The sequence below is a fragment of the Equus asinus genome, chromosome 25 (assembly GCF_041296235.1).
Source record: "Equus asinus isolate D_3611 breed Donkey chromosome 25, EquAss-T2T_v2, whole genome shotgun sequence".
Classification (NCBI taxonomy): Eukaryota; Metazoa; Chordata; class Mammalia; order Perissodactyla; family Equidae; genus Equus; species Equus asinus.
The window spans coordinates 23,528,966-23,543,032 of NC_091814.1; the positions used below are offsets into that span (position 1 = coordinate 23,528,966).

The 14,067-nt window shown below is 43.5% G+C and overlaps 2 long non-coding RNA genes across 3 annotated transcripts; both read right to left on the minus strand.

The window, feature by feature from the left end:
* Positions 1 to 7,621: 7,621 nt before the first annotated feature.
* LOC123280655 (uncharacterized) lies at positions 7,622 to 10,190 on the minus strand. 2 transcript variants are annotated; one of them, XR_011498321.1, is made up of 3 exons: positions 9,717 to 10,190; positions 8,923 to 9,042; positions 7,622 to 7,788 (listed from the first exon to the last, which is right to left on the minus strand). It is a non-coding gene; the product is annotated as an uncharacterized lncRNA (long non-coding RNA). The 2 variants fall into 2 exon arrangements; XR_011498320.1 differs by having other exon boundaries at positions 8,906 to 9,042.
* A 632-nt stretch (positions 10,191 to 10,822) lies between these two features.
* Positions 10,823 to 12,453, minus strand: LOC123280748 (uncharacterized). The gene is made up of 3 exons (XR_006519974.2): positions 12,115 to 12,453; positions 11,888 to 12,036; positions 10,823 to 10,989 (listed from the first exon to the last, which is right to left on the minus strand). It is a non-coding gene; the product is annotated as an uncharacterized lncRNA (long non-coding RNA).
* Positions 12,454 to 14,067: the final 1,614 nt, after the last annotated feature.

Genomic DNA, 14,067 nt, shown 5'->3' on the forward strand with positions numbered 1-14,067 from the left:
TGCCCTGCTCACTTTCTTGTCATCTGTTCCCACCCGGATCTTGTGGAGAGGAGACTTGGGAGACCCCCTGTGGCATTGGTCTCTTCAGTTTAGCTGCTGGACTTGCCCGAGCTGAGGGCGTGATGGGTCTGGCCATGTACCACCGAGCTTTCATGTCAAGGTAAAGCACAGAGGACCGCATCAACCGCTTTTGAGGCTCATCTCCTCCCCACGCCACGCCATCCTCCAACGACACTGTGGAATGCTATTGGTGTGTCAGAGCCATGAAAAGCTTTAAAGAAATCTCTCTTTTGGTGTCAGTTGGATGTGACATTCTTTTCTTTATGTCTGAAAGTCTGTGGTCTAGTGGGCCCAACTGTCCTGAACTGGAATGGACTTGCCAACTTTCTGGTGTTTTGTTAGGTGGCTAGAATATTTATAAGATTTTCTGACTTCAAACCTCACTGTTGAAGTTTGAATGAATAATGACAGGACTTACTTTGTAAAGTGAGAGACTCAGAGAAGATTGGTCTCATCGATGAGCAGAAAGAGTAAATTTCACTTCTACTCAAAGCACGCTAGAATTTGAAATTATGGCTCTCACTGTTGTCAAGGTGGAGTGCCGGGTGCCTGAGGCGTATGTCCCTAAGGCCTCATGTCTATGCTATAAAATGGATGAAGTTAAAATGCAGTCAGATGGGCCAGGTCCCCTTCCATTCTAGAGTCCTCCAACAGTTTCTCCCCTGCTTTAGCGACTTGATTGAAAGTATCCTTGTTGTTCTGCTCTGTCCTGCTTTTGTCTTTTGCATAAAAGTTATACAGCTCCATGTTTCCTACCCCCAGGTCAATCATTATAATAGGCACCTGCATCCAAAGCAGTCCTGAGACAAAAGAAACAAAGCTGGAGGTATGGTACTCCCTGATTTCAAAATATACTACAAGCTCTATTAATCAAAACATTACGGGGCCAGCCCGTTGGCAGGCAGAGTGCTTTGAGCTCACATGTGCCACTTCAGCGGCCCAGGGTTCGCCAGTTCGGATAGTGGGTGTGGACCTACTCACTGCTTAACAAGTCATGCTGTGGCACCGGTCCTACAGAAAAGAAAATAGAGGAAGATGTGCATGGATGTCAGCTCAGGCCCAATCTTCCACAGCAAAAAGGTGAAGATTGGTGGCAGATGTTAGATGAGGACTAAACTTCCTCAAAAAAAAAAAATCATGATACTGGAAAGAAAACAGACACAAAGATCAATGGAACCGAATGGAGAGCACAGAAATAAACCCTCACATCTATGGACAGCTAATCTTTGACAAAAGAGCCTAGAACGTACAGTGGGGAAGGAACATCTCTTCAATAAATGTTAATGGGAAATTGGACAGCCACATGCAAAAGAATGAAAGTAGACCATTATCTTACACGACACAGAAAATTAACTCAAAATGCATTAAGGACTGGAATGTAAGACCTGAAACCAGAAAATTAGAAGAAAACATAGGCAGTGCACTCTTTGACATTGGTCTTCACAGTATCCTTTGGATTATCATGTCTCCTCAGGCAAGGGAAACAGAAGCAAGAAGAAACAAATGGGACTACGTCAAACGAGACTTCTTAACTCACGGTTGAGAACGACTTGATCAGCACTCCACAATAGCTGAGGGTCCGGAACTGCCAAACGAGGTTCAAGATGCCAGAGCTCAGAGCCACAGGCACCGCCTGTAACTCAGAGTCAGACGGGAGTGATGGAGAGAGGACTCAGTGCGCCAGTTAACGGTCTGGTGTTGCAATAACAGAATTGGAAGGTGGGGGTGTCATGGAATCTTAGGAGCCCCTGCCTTCCAGTTGCCTGGGCTGTGCTGATACCCAAGGCTGCCTGGTCTCTTCCAAAGGCCACCACTGTTGGGGACCACCTTTCAGCCACCACTCCCAATAGCTGTCTGCCCTTCTGCTGATAGCGACCTGTTTCCTAAAAATATCGAAGCATAATTCTCACCGTTCTTTCTTATGTGTGTGTCTAAAAACACCGAGACAAAACTGTCCTCCTTTTATTTCTTGGGATATTAAGCATGGCAAGGGATACCATCAACACAATGAAAAGACCATTACCAACTGGGAGAAGATATTTGCCAATCATAAATCAGATAAGGGGCTAATATGCAAAGTATAGAAAGAACTTATACAACTCAACAACAACAAAACAAACAGGAAAAACCCAATTAAAACATGTGCGGAGGATCTTAGATAGTTTTCCAAACAAGGTATTCAGGTGGCCAATAGGCACCTGAGAAGACGTTCTACATCACTAATTCCTAGGGAAACGCAAATCCAAACCATAATGAGATATCACCTCATGCTTGTCAGAATGGCTATCACGAAAAAGAAAATAAGTGTTGGAGAGGATGTAGAGAAAAGGGAACCCTCATATATTACTGGTGGGAATGTAAACTGGGGCAGCCACTATAGAAAACAGCATGGAGATCTCTCAGAAAATGAAAAACAGAACTACCATATAAGCCAGGTAGTCCACTTCTGTGTATTTATCCAAAGAACACAAACTCACTGATTCCAAAAGATTTATGCACCCCTATTTTCATGGGAGCATTATTCATAACAGCCGAGACTTGCAAGCAACCTAAGTGACCATCAACAGATGAATGGATAAAGACGATGTGACACACACACACACACACACACCATGGAGTACTACTCAGCCATAAAAAGAGGGAATCTTGCCATTTTTGACAACGTGGAGGGAACTTGAGAGTATTATGCTAAGCGAAATAAGTCTGACGGAGAAAGTCAAATGACATAGGATTTCACTCATACATGGAAGATAAAACAACAACAACAACAACAAATAAACATATAAACACAGAGAATAAATAGCTGTTTCCCAGAGGCGAAGGGGGGAGGGGAGAGGGCAAAGGGGTAAAGGGGCACATATGCTGGGTGACTGATGACAACTAGACTTCTGGTAGTGAATCTGATGGAGTCGATACAGAAGTTGAAATATAATGATGTACACTAACATTGATATAATGTTATAAACCAGTATTACTGCAATAAAAATTAATTTAACAGAAAAAGGAAATATATGTCAAGCAGAGATGGAATACCTGTTGCGAGAAATTAGAGGTCCTCTGCCGAGGCATACCCTTGCAGCGTCTAAATTTCTGCCATTAAAAATTCACCTCTTCGGATCAAAACATCCCACAGGAATACCCTGTTAAAATGTTAAGCTTACCTGGAATATTAATTCTGTCAGCATCATAGGCTCACAACAAGTGGTAAGAAGATCACTGAAAAACCAAGAAGAATGGATTTGACCGAAGACTTATAACAATATTACAAAGATGAATGTTCTTGGCTGTACTCCTACCAATTTCTTAAGAACCCCAACTCTCTTCAAATTCCTTTGAAATAGCTCTGGGAATCCCCCAAGGGGACTGAAATCTGCATTCCAGAAACTTCTCTGGTCACCAAGGTGCACCTGCCATTTGGTCATCTGGTAGCTGCAGATAACCAAAGGGGCAACTATGCTCTGAGGCCACCAAGGACTCTATGATGAAGATCTCTGCCATCTCCGGTGCCAGCTCTCCTGCCAGTGCCTTCCACTCTGTGGCTGCTGAGGCCCGACGTGGAAGGAATTCCTGTCTCTCCCAGGAAGCCACCTTTCCTCTCAGCCCAAACTCTAGCCCACCGTTGCTTCTTATGTCTGGAGCCTTCCTGAATCGACATTTTACCACTTTCCTCACTATTTCATTAGAACTCCTGTGTATCAGAGTTCTGAGTTGAAACATTTGATTTTCATAGATGACTCCATGGTCAAGTGTAAAAACAACTTCAACAACCTTGCATTTAGTTTTACTGGGTTTGGGGAATTAAACCTATTTAAATTTAAAAAAAAAAACAAAAGCATCACCTGGGAGAGTTAGTACAAATACAAGTCCAGAGTCTTCATCTGTAGTGACTCTGATTCAGTGGGCTGAGGGGGCCTGGAATCTATTGTTAAAGTTGCTCAGATGTACAGTCAGGTTGAGGACCTACTGATAGCATCGACCTTCCTCACAGTTTTGGGGACGAGCATTTCACATACATACTACTTCTAATCCTCACGATCGATCTGTGAGGAGAGCGTGGCCTTTCCCTGGTTTGCGGATGAAGAAACCAAGACACAGACAGGGTCTGAGACTAGCCCAAAGTGCCCTCGCTCTAAGTGCTGGAGCCAGGTGTCAGGTAGAGTGCCCCTCCACCCCAAACCCTCTCCCACATTTTCCAATTCACTCTGTGTCAGGTCTTTCCACGTACATGCTTCCTGCCTATACCACATTTCTACCAAAAACTTCCTGATTTTAATGTTTCCATCCGATATATTTCCATCTGACATATTTCACAACAGGCTAACAGCATCCTATCCTGGCCACTGACTATTAACTTGGGACACGTTGCTAATGAAAATACAGGACGTGGGAATGTGCAAAGACACATTGCTTTACGATGATGATGTAATTTTCAGGCTATAAAATTCTCCGTTTTGTGTACAATTCAGTGACTTTTGGTCTATTTACAAGGTTGTGACACCATCACCACCATCTCATTCTGGAGTATTTTCTTTACCTCACAAAAGAAACCCCGTCCCTATTGGCAGTCACTCCCTATTCCTCACCTTCTTCCAGCCCTTGGCAATTGCTAATCTACTTTCTCCCCGTATGGATTTGCCTACTCTGGACATCTATTCTCAATGGAATCATAAAACACGTTGCCTTTGGTGTCTGGCTTCTTCACTTGCCATAATGTTGCCAAGGTTCATCCAGATTTTGGCAGGTATCTGTACTTTATTCTTTCTATCCTTGAATAAGACTTCATTTTACGACTATACTCCATTTTGTGCATTCTTCAGCTGAGGGCATTTGGGTTGTTTCCACTTTTACTACTATGAGTAATGCTGCTGTGAATATTCATGTGCAAGTTTGTTTGTGACCGTGGGTTTTCAATTCTCTTGCTATGTACCCAGGAGTAGAATTGCTACATCTATGTCAACGCTGTATGTAACTTTGAGGAACTGACATGCCGTTTTCCAAAGCGTTTGCGCCTTTTTACATTTCCACTAGCAATGCATGAGGATTTCAATTTCTCCACATCCTCCTCCACACTTGTGGTTGCCCATCTTTTAATTACAGCCACACTAGTGGGTGTGAAGTGGTATCTCATTGTGGATTTCAGTTCTGTTTTCTTAATGATCAATGATGTTAAACATCTTTTCATGAGCTTCTTGGCCATTTGTACATCGTCTATGGAGAAATGTCCATTCAAATCCTTTTCCCATTGATAAACTGAATTGTCTTTTTATTATTGACTTGTAAGAGTCAATACTAGACACATGTCAGATATCTGTTTTGCAACTGTTTTTTCTGATTCTGTGCGTTGTCTTTTCACTTCCTTATTAGCATCCTTTGAAGCACAAAAGATTTCAGTTTTGATGAAATCCAATTTATCTATTTATTCATTGACTGTTCTTGCTTTAGCTGTCACATCTAAGATATCCTTATCTAATCAAAGACTACAAAGATTTACACCTATGCTTTCTTCACCACATTGCTTTGAATAAGAACTTTCCTGGGTTAGGGTACAGGGATATTTTTGAATTTGGAGTCCTATAAATTGATATGGATCCCTCCTGACCGATATTCACAGGTCTGCCAGTCACTTCAAAGGAACATCCCTGTGCCGTTGCAGAGATCTGGGAAATCGTATTTATGACTATCCCGGCTTTGACTCAGGTGAGAGTCCTGGTCATGTGCTTCAGTTTCTCCTTGACCTCTCCTGGTTTCAAAATTTGTTCAATATCTTTGGAGTTGAAGAACTGATTGAGTGTCTTTCTGAGGAACACTCAAGGGTCCAGGTTATTCTGAACCTAGTGGACTTCCTCATTCCGCTCCAGACAGAGAAGACTGTGGGGGTTGGATAGGGTGTAGACTTCCATCTCTGGTCTTAGAGAGAAACTAGCCTTGCGTCTGGGTTTGCGGATGGCTGTTGAAAAGACTCTTGCCCCCCTCTAATTCTTTGTAGTACATACATGACTTCTTTCTAGAAATGGTGGGAAAATACTTATTTTAGAACATCTTGTCTGTTCTCTGCCAATTGCTTTCTGTCTACACATTTAAAGTGGGTAAAGGAGGACTCAGAGACAAATTTGTTCTTAGCGTCTATTATTGTTCAAGTGACCGTATTTAATCCTATGCACTATCTTATTAGCCAGGTTTTATCCTTTTCCTTTTGAGGAAAAAAGCTCAAAAAGGTTAAAAAATACTCCAAGGTCACAGTCTAGGGAGGAGAGGAGTAAGCGTTAGAAACCAGTTTCGTTTGACCTCAAATTTTCATCCACGGTGAGTGTCTTGGTGTTATGTCTAAGATTTCTTTGCTTATTCCTTGTTCATGAGAATATGTCCATTTTTCCTCCAAAACCTTTATAATTTTAACTTTCACATCTCCAATTAACTCAGTGTGTGGTAGAAGGTAGTTGTGAATATTAATTTATTTCTAAATAATTACTCACTCATTCTAGAGCTTTTTACCAAAAACATCTTTCATTATCCCAGTGAAGTGTCTTGGTGACTTTATTTTAAAAAATCAAATAATTGTATGTGTGGGAGTCAATTTCTTACACTCCGCTCTTTCACATGATACATTTGTGTGGCGTCTACTTCCACCCATACTATAGTGTGTTAATTACTGTGGCTTTAAAGTGAGTTTTGAAATCCAGTAGAGTGTGTCCTCTAATTCTTTTGAAATCTAGTAAGTGTGTCTCCAGTTAATTCTTCTTCAAGGCTGTCTTGGCTATTACAGGTACTTTGATTTCCATATACATTTTAGAAATAGCTGGTAAATCCCCTCCCAATGCCTGCTACAATATTAACTGGAACAATCTTGATTTGACATTCTTACAATATGGAATCTTCCAATCTATGAAATTGATATATATTTTTCTCTTTATCTAGTGTTCTTTAATTTCTCTCAGAAACAGTTTTCAGGGATCTTCACTATATGTGTTCTTAGGCATTTAATGACTGTGAATGTGTGAATGTTAATCTCTATTGTGTTTTATTGAATTTCATTTTCTAAATACTCAGTGCTAATGTGGAGAAATACAGTACATTGCTATATGAATGCCATTGAGGTACAACTTAGGTACAATAGACCGCACCACTTTAAAGTACACAATTCGGTGCATTTCAGCAGCCGTAAACACTAATGAAACTACTGCCCCAATCGAGGTGCAGGGCATTTCCATGATCTCACAGCATTCCTTTGTCCCTTTGCAGTCCGTCACCCCCTCAACCCTCAGCTCCAGGCAACCACTGTCCTTACAGATGGCTTGGCCCTTTAACAACTTTATGCAAATGGAACCATACCTGTATTCTTTCATGTCTGCGTTCCTTCATGTAGCATAATGACTTTAAAATCCATCCATTTGTATGGTAGCGAATGGAAACCTTTTGGTGGTGAACACGATGTAGTATATACAGAAGTCAAGTTATAATGATGTATACCTGAAATCTATAAAATGTGACAAAACCAAAGTTACGTCAAGAAAAAATGAAAAATAAGAAATAATAAGAAAAGGACAGATTAACTTGCCTTTTTATTTCTGCAGCTGGCCAGGACACAGTCAGTAGCTGTGACATCAGCTGTTTCCTCTGGAGACTTTGGTAGTGTTGAGGGCTTGGAGCCAACATGGAGTCCAAGCACTGGTTCTGAGAGGCCGCAATCTGGCTGAGGTTCAGGGTCGTGGGTCAGGACAGGTCATCCAGCTGTCGGAAAAAGCAGAAGGGGGTCCAGGAAAACCGCTGAGGTCATCTCTGGGTAGCACTGGCCACTTCCTCCAAGGAATCCACCACCACTACACTTCTCAAGACTTCCTGGTACTAGACCGAGAGCTCCGGGAAGTTGGGATAATTTTGATTCATCTCTGCGTTCATGACCCCTAGCACCGACTCAAGCACTCGAGGAGGCTCTCAGCAACATTTGTGCAACGGACTGAACAAAAGCGGCTGCAAGTCGTCAGTCATCTCAACAACACTCCTGTCCCCAATGTCCTGTCAGGGATGCTCTGCTTTCTCCCAAGATGTAGCAAATCACCTTGCTTAGGATGGGGTCTGCCCTACACTCTCCATGTCTGAGGACACTCACCTGTGGTGAGCTCTGATGAAGAACGGATTGTCCTGAGGGATTCCTGACAATGGTTCACTCTGTCATTAGGAAGAGATGGCCTTGGCCTACCCTCCCATCATCTGGGCTGCCGCAACTCCCCAGTTGAGGAGACCTATCATTTTGTTGAAACCGTCTGTTCGTGTTCTTCCTCTCACTGCTTTGATTTCCTTAGGGAAATATTACCAATAGGCGAACTCCCAGTCCTTATCACAGCATAAGGAAAATGAAGCACTCAACAAATATTTAAGAGATATTGTGGCTAAAGCTTTATTCAACTATAAATGCAAAAGAATATTACTATCACTGCTTCAGATGCAAGGGTCCCATTACCCTGGCCCCTCCTGACTCGAGGGCACAACTGCTTAAGGTAAGAATGGACATCTCCAACCCTTCTCCAAACACCATTTATCCCTCTAAGCCCACATTTACTTGGAGGGCGTCCACTGTGAGGGCAGCACTGAGGTCAAGGCTGGGGGGTCTGGCGAAGAGCCTTGGGGGTGCCTCCCTCCTCCTCTTGGAATTGGTGCTCCCCAGCAGGAGAAACCAAACCTGATCCATCCTTGGGTCTCCCTGGCTGTTGCACAGGTTCCCTGTGGAGTAAGTTACTCTCCCAGTCCTCACTGCTCAGCTTAGGTTGCTCCTTGAGGAGTGGAGGATGCTGTACTCATTCCTCAGTGTCCCTTGATTTCTCTGAACTCAACTTGTCCTTATTCTCACCTCCTTTGCCAACGCACCTCCTCCACCAGCACCTTAATCTTCTTTGGGTTATCATCATCCTCCAAGCCTGCTGACTTTCTTTCTTCCACCTGCTCCCTCAATTCCGTGTTTTCAAGATGTGGTCTCAGCTCAGGCTCCTACAGGAGACACACAGAGAAGGGACCAAGGCCAGGTCTCACCCGCAGTTCCCAGGGCACATTCCACACACATCTCAGTCTCCCACGCACTCAGAGAAAACTGAACAGGAAGGGACATTGGAGAATTTGACTAACAACCTTATCTTACCGATGGGGAAAGTGAGGCCCAGAGGGAATAGGAGATTTTCCCACACTCCCTCAACGCTTGACAACAGCAGAGCCCCCACATAAGCCTTGGTCACAAGCTTCCCATCCAGAGTGCCTGCCACACCCTCCAGGAACCCACGGCTGAATTTCAGGAGCCAATGGCTCAAACATGAGGATTTCCACTCTTCAAACAAAAACGGCTGAAGAACCTTTCCAGGGACAAATCTTTTACCACAGTTCTTTAGTCCTATTATTAATATTCAGTCAGTTTTCACACCTGGCTGACACCATGGGACCAAGGAACACAGAAATATTAAATAAAATTTATCACAGCCAAAATTAAAATCTATTTATATGATTATCTGTAAAATGTCTGGCTCTCGTGACAGAAGCTCATCTTCCAGAGAGCGGGCACTCTGTCCACCCGTTCGCCCCATCTCCCCAGTGCCTCCACAAGGGCCTGACAGAGAAGCCATTCAGTAAATATTTATCAAATGGGTAAATAACAGTTTCCAAGAATAACTAACCCTCCCTGATGCCTTCTACTCCAATCACATTTCCACACAAATCCTATTCCAGGTGTGAGCAGAAGCAATAAAGGCACAGCCTGAGGAAAGGCAGAGGAAGATTCAAACACCAGCTCCACCGTGGACCACACATGCTTCAGTGGATGATTTCATTGCCTGCTTTGAGCACGTCTATCCCCTGTACAAGAGAGAAGAATGTAGAATGTAAAGTCCAGAAGCTGCATTGACCACTACAGTTTTGGATGATTGAACGTGATATCAAGCAGCAGACAGGGCTCTAACCCCTGGGCACCAGCTGCAGAGCTAAAGAACCCCTACGTCAGAGTCAACGCGGTGCTTGTTCAAAACTTATGGGGACAAGGCCCAAGAAACTGCATTTCAGACAAAAATTCCAAGGAGATTCTCATACAAGGAAAAAGCCTCATCATTTAAAAATTTTAAAAAGCCTAGGATGGAGACTCTGAGACTCCCATTGGTAAGAAGAATGACTCAGCTTTGAGCACAGCAAGTCCCTTGTCCAAGGTCACCTTTCAACGGGAAACGTCCCCGTGTCCAGGAAGAATTCCTAAGTGATGTGGGACGCAAAGAGGACTCTGCTTCCCAGTCTGGACTTTTAGCGTCTCCCTTGTCCTTTGATTTTCTCCTCTGCTCTGATCACTGGGGGATGTCAGCCCTCATAGGGGTCATTTCTTGATGAAGACCTCTGTTATTTTAGCCTCCTCTTGGAGAAACATATGGCAGAGGTCAATTCTGGGGCTCCACAGAGCTAGGCTTTCTCCTAAGCCACCTTGGTGAGCTGAAAGATGCTGTGACTGCTAGAAATCATATTAATAAAGAGGGAGAGGGATAAACAGCGGATCATGAGGGCAGCCTCTCAGGTGACATAGAACCACAACATGATCAATATCAGACCTACTCAGGTGGGGAGGACATACCGACCAATTCTGTCAGCAGAGAGCGCAGCCACATCATTCTAGAATGCTGATCCACAGAACTGTGAGACAACAAATCTGTGATGTCTCACACCACTGTTTTTGTAATCTGTTAATATGCATCAATAAGGAACTAATTCAGATACTTACCTCTACTCTCCTGACTTTTCAATTTTCAGAAACATGTATGCTAATCCCTATAAAGCAAAAAAATCAAAGACCACAGTAGAAATGGTGTGCTCACTTCAGGTGACTATTCCCAAGCCCTTGTAATGGGAACACACTGTGAAGGGTATTTCAGGCACTGGACGAACGTCTCTTTCACGTTACCAAGCAGACCTCTAAAAGAATAAAGAGGATACAACACTTAACTCCATGTAACATTGTCTACGAATCCATCAGCTGTCTCTGTTTCCTACTGCAGATTATGTTTAGCTCCTTGTTCTCCTGAACTCACCAGACAAGGTGTTCTAGCAAGTGCCAGTTACCAGCATGGACGAACCAATTCAAGGAGAGCAAGAGAGCCGCCGCTAGAGTAAGTTCCCCAGACAAAGTCCTTTGAATGCAATCTCCCCACTTATTTGGACTGGGAATACAGAAAAGATCTATTTTTTAAAGTCTCATTCTAACAAAAATTCAAACGTCTCTGTTTACCAATTTGTATTTTTCTCAAGCCCCATCGTGGAAACCTCACTTTTCAGAATGACTGAGTTCCCAATTGCTCGAGCCTGGCCTGTCTGTCAAGGGAAGTTAGGTAAGCCCAACCTCAAACCTCTCCTGTGAACCAGCCCCTCACCCTCAAAATCCAGAACAGCATGTGAACCCACAGGCAGTAGCATCCAACAAGTAAGAGGGATATGTTTGCACTGCTCTTGGCCCAGATCATCTGAGAGAACACAGCAGTCAGAAAACAGAAGAGCATAGAGAAAAATCATATTGATTTCAGCTTTTCCAGGATGTCAGATAAGTTATGCCAATGAGTGTACTTACTGGGTAAATCTCTCAATAAGGGGTTAATTGTTGGCAAAAATAAGTGATAGGTGTTGGCAAAAATAAATGCTATCCAGTGTTGGCAAGAGGGTGGAGACAAGAATATTCTCCTAAATGATTCAGAATACGAATTGGTAAAGCTTCGCTGCAAGGCCATAGGGCAGGAATAAACAAAAATTAGGTATGTACAAACATATTTCTAAACTGAGCAATTCTCTTTCCAGGAGTATATACTAGAGAAACACTTACACAGGCGGTGATGGAGATGTATAAATACAGATATACACACGTCCACTGCAGCACTGTTTGTAAAAATAGACACTGGAACCAATTTCATGTTCCTCAGTTGGAGAACCTTGACTCGTCACACTCCATCCACACCCTGAAAGGGCCCGCAGCTGTTCAAAAGAACAAGGCAGATCAAAGAAATGCTGATAGGGATGGAAGGCAAGAGCTACTATGTGCTGAGTACTCACTATGTGCCAGGCTCTGGGCTCCATGCTTCACCTGCACGTCTCATGTAAACCTGGGACAAACCATGCAGGAAGAACTCCTATCCGACACATGTTCAAAGGAGAAATCGAGCCACAGACAAGTCAAGAAACTTCGTCAAAGTCACACTGTTACCCAGCCAGGTTTGCCCCTACAGCTTGTGAGACTGGAGTGTTCTGCCTTCTTCTCTATTTTAGGGATTTCCAGTGAGATAGAAAATACCAGCTTCCGCTGCTCAGCTGCACTGCTCTGACACACAGCCTGACTGTTTAGTTCTCCTGTCGGAAATCACCTCAGACGTAGAACATCAGCCTCACACAAGATTACTCCGAAATCTAGATAAAAATGAGACAAAACAATGCTACCTCATAATTCTGTCCAGGCACAGACAAAGGCAAGTTCACTGTGCAATCTACAAAATCCCAAATACCCTCCTCTTTCCATAGGAAATGACTGTTACCTCTTTACTCCAATCATAGAACTGCCCGTGCGGACCACACTATTCACTAGGGGGCACACTCTGCTTCCTCCCATCCTCCCCAAATCACCCAACCGAAGCCCAAGTCCTTTCATAGGTTAGACCACGGGGTGTGTTTTTTCTGGCTGCAAGGAATAAAAAATGCAACTTGTTCAATAAGACGTGTCTTCCTGATGGTTTAACTTCAGGGTATTGACATCAGGTTTCCAGAAACGAGCAGCTGTAAAAACCCAGCCTCAGGAAGAAAGATTATTCACACAGTCTGTAAGAAACGTAGGCTCTGGAACTCCAAAACTTGCTGTTACCCCTAAAACAAAATTCTTTCTACCAAGCCCCTTCAGTAACTAACATGAACCTTGCAAGTTCAAGCAGGATTTTTCCACGTCTGATTTAAAGTACGGAGATTGAGGATAAGGTTAAGAGACAAGCTAGTTAAGAGAAAATGTGCAGCCCAAGCAGATCTGAAAAGAACCTGGAATCGGTCAAAACCCAGTATGACCAACTGGGCTTGAACCACCAACCCTTCAGTTAACAGATGAAGGAGCTCATGGATTACCCAGCTGAAGGCAGGCACTGATCCTCTAGACAACGTCTCTCTAGCCCCAAGCTTCCTCAGCCAGGGCTCTTCTGCCTTGGCACATTTGGCCAGCTCCAGAGAAAGAGCCCAAGAATCCTGTGGACATATCTATAGCTACCATAACGTGATATCATAAGAATTGGAATTTTTTGTTGGTGACAAAGTTACAGTACTCTCATGTACCCACATTCAAAAGGAAGTGATTTCACTCATATGTGGAAGATACAACTAACAAACTCATAGATACAGAGAACAGACTGTTGGTTACCAGAGGGGAAGAGGATGGAGAGAGGGCGAAAAGGGTAAAGGGGCACGTGTGTATGGTAACGGACGGCGACTAGGCTTTCGGTGGTGAACACGATGCAGTCTATACAGAAGTCAAAATATAATGATGTACACCTGGAATTTACATGATGTTATAAACTAATGTTACCACAATAAAACAATTAATTAAATTGTGTTAATTTCTTAAAGAGATTAGTCAAAATAAAGACGTCATTATCCCACCCAATTTAAATAGCGTTTTAGAATGTTTTTCTCTGGATCCTGTAGCAAAGGCCTTTACCTGGTTTTGGTGCCCAGCAGCCGAGGCCAAAGGCATGGAGGACTTGGCATGCTCTGTGGGGTCTCCTGCCACAAAGGTGTGTGGCCCTTCCCTCCCTGCCTCTTCCCACTAAACTGTGGGATGCTGCTCCCAATTCCTTCTCCGTGGTGAGCTTGTGACTGTGGTAACAGCTCTTTGTTCCTGGAAATCCTGTTCCTCAAACCTGGACTTACCAGACCCGCCTTTTGCGAGTAGCTTTCTTCCCCTTTTAGTCCCTTAAAATTTTTGCTCTGATCTCTGGCATACGTCCTCGGCATGATCCTGCAAATCTTTGTTGT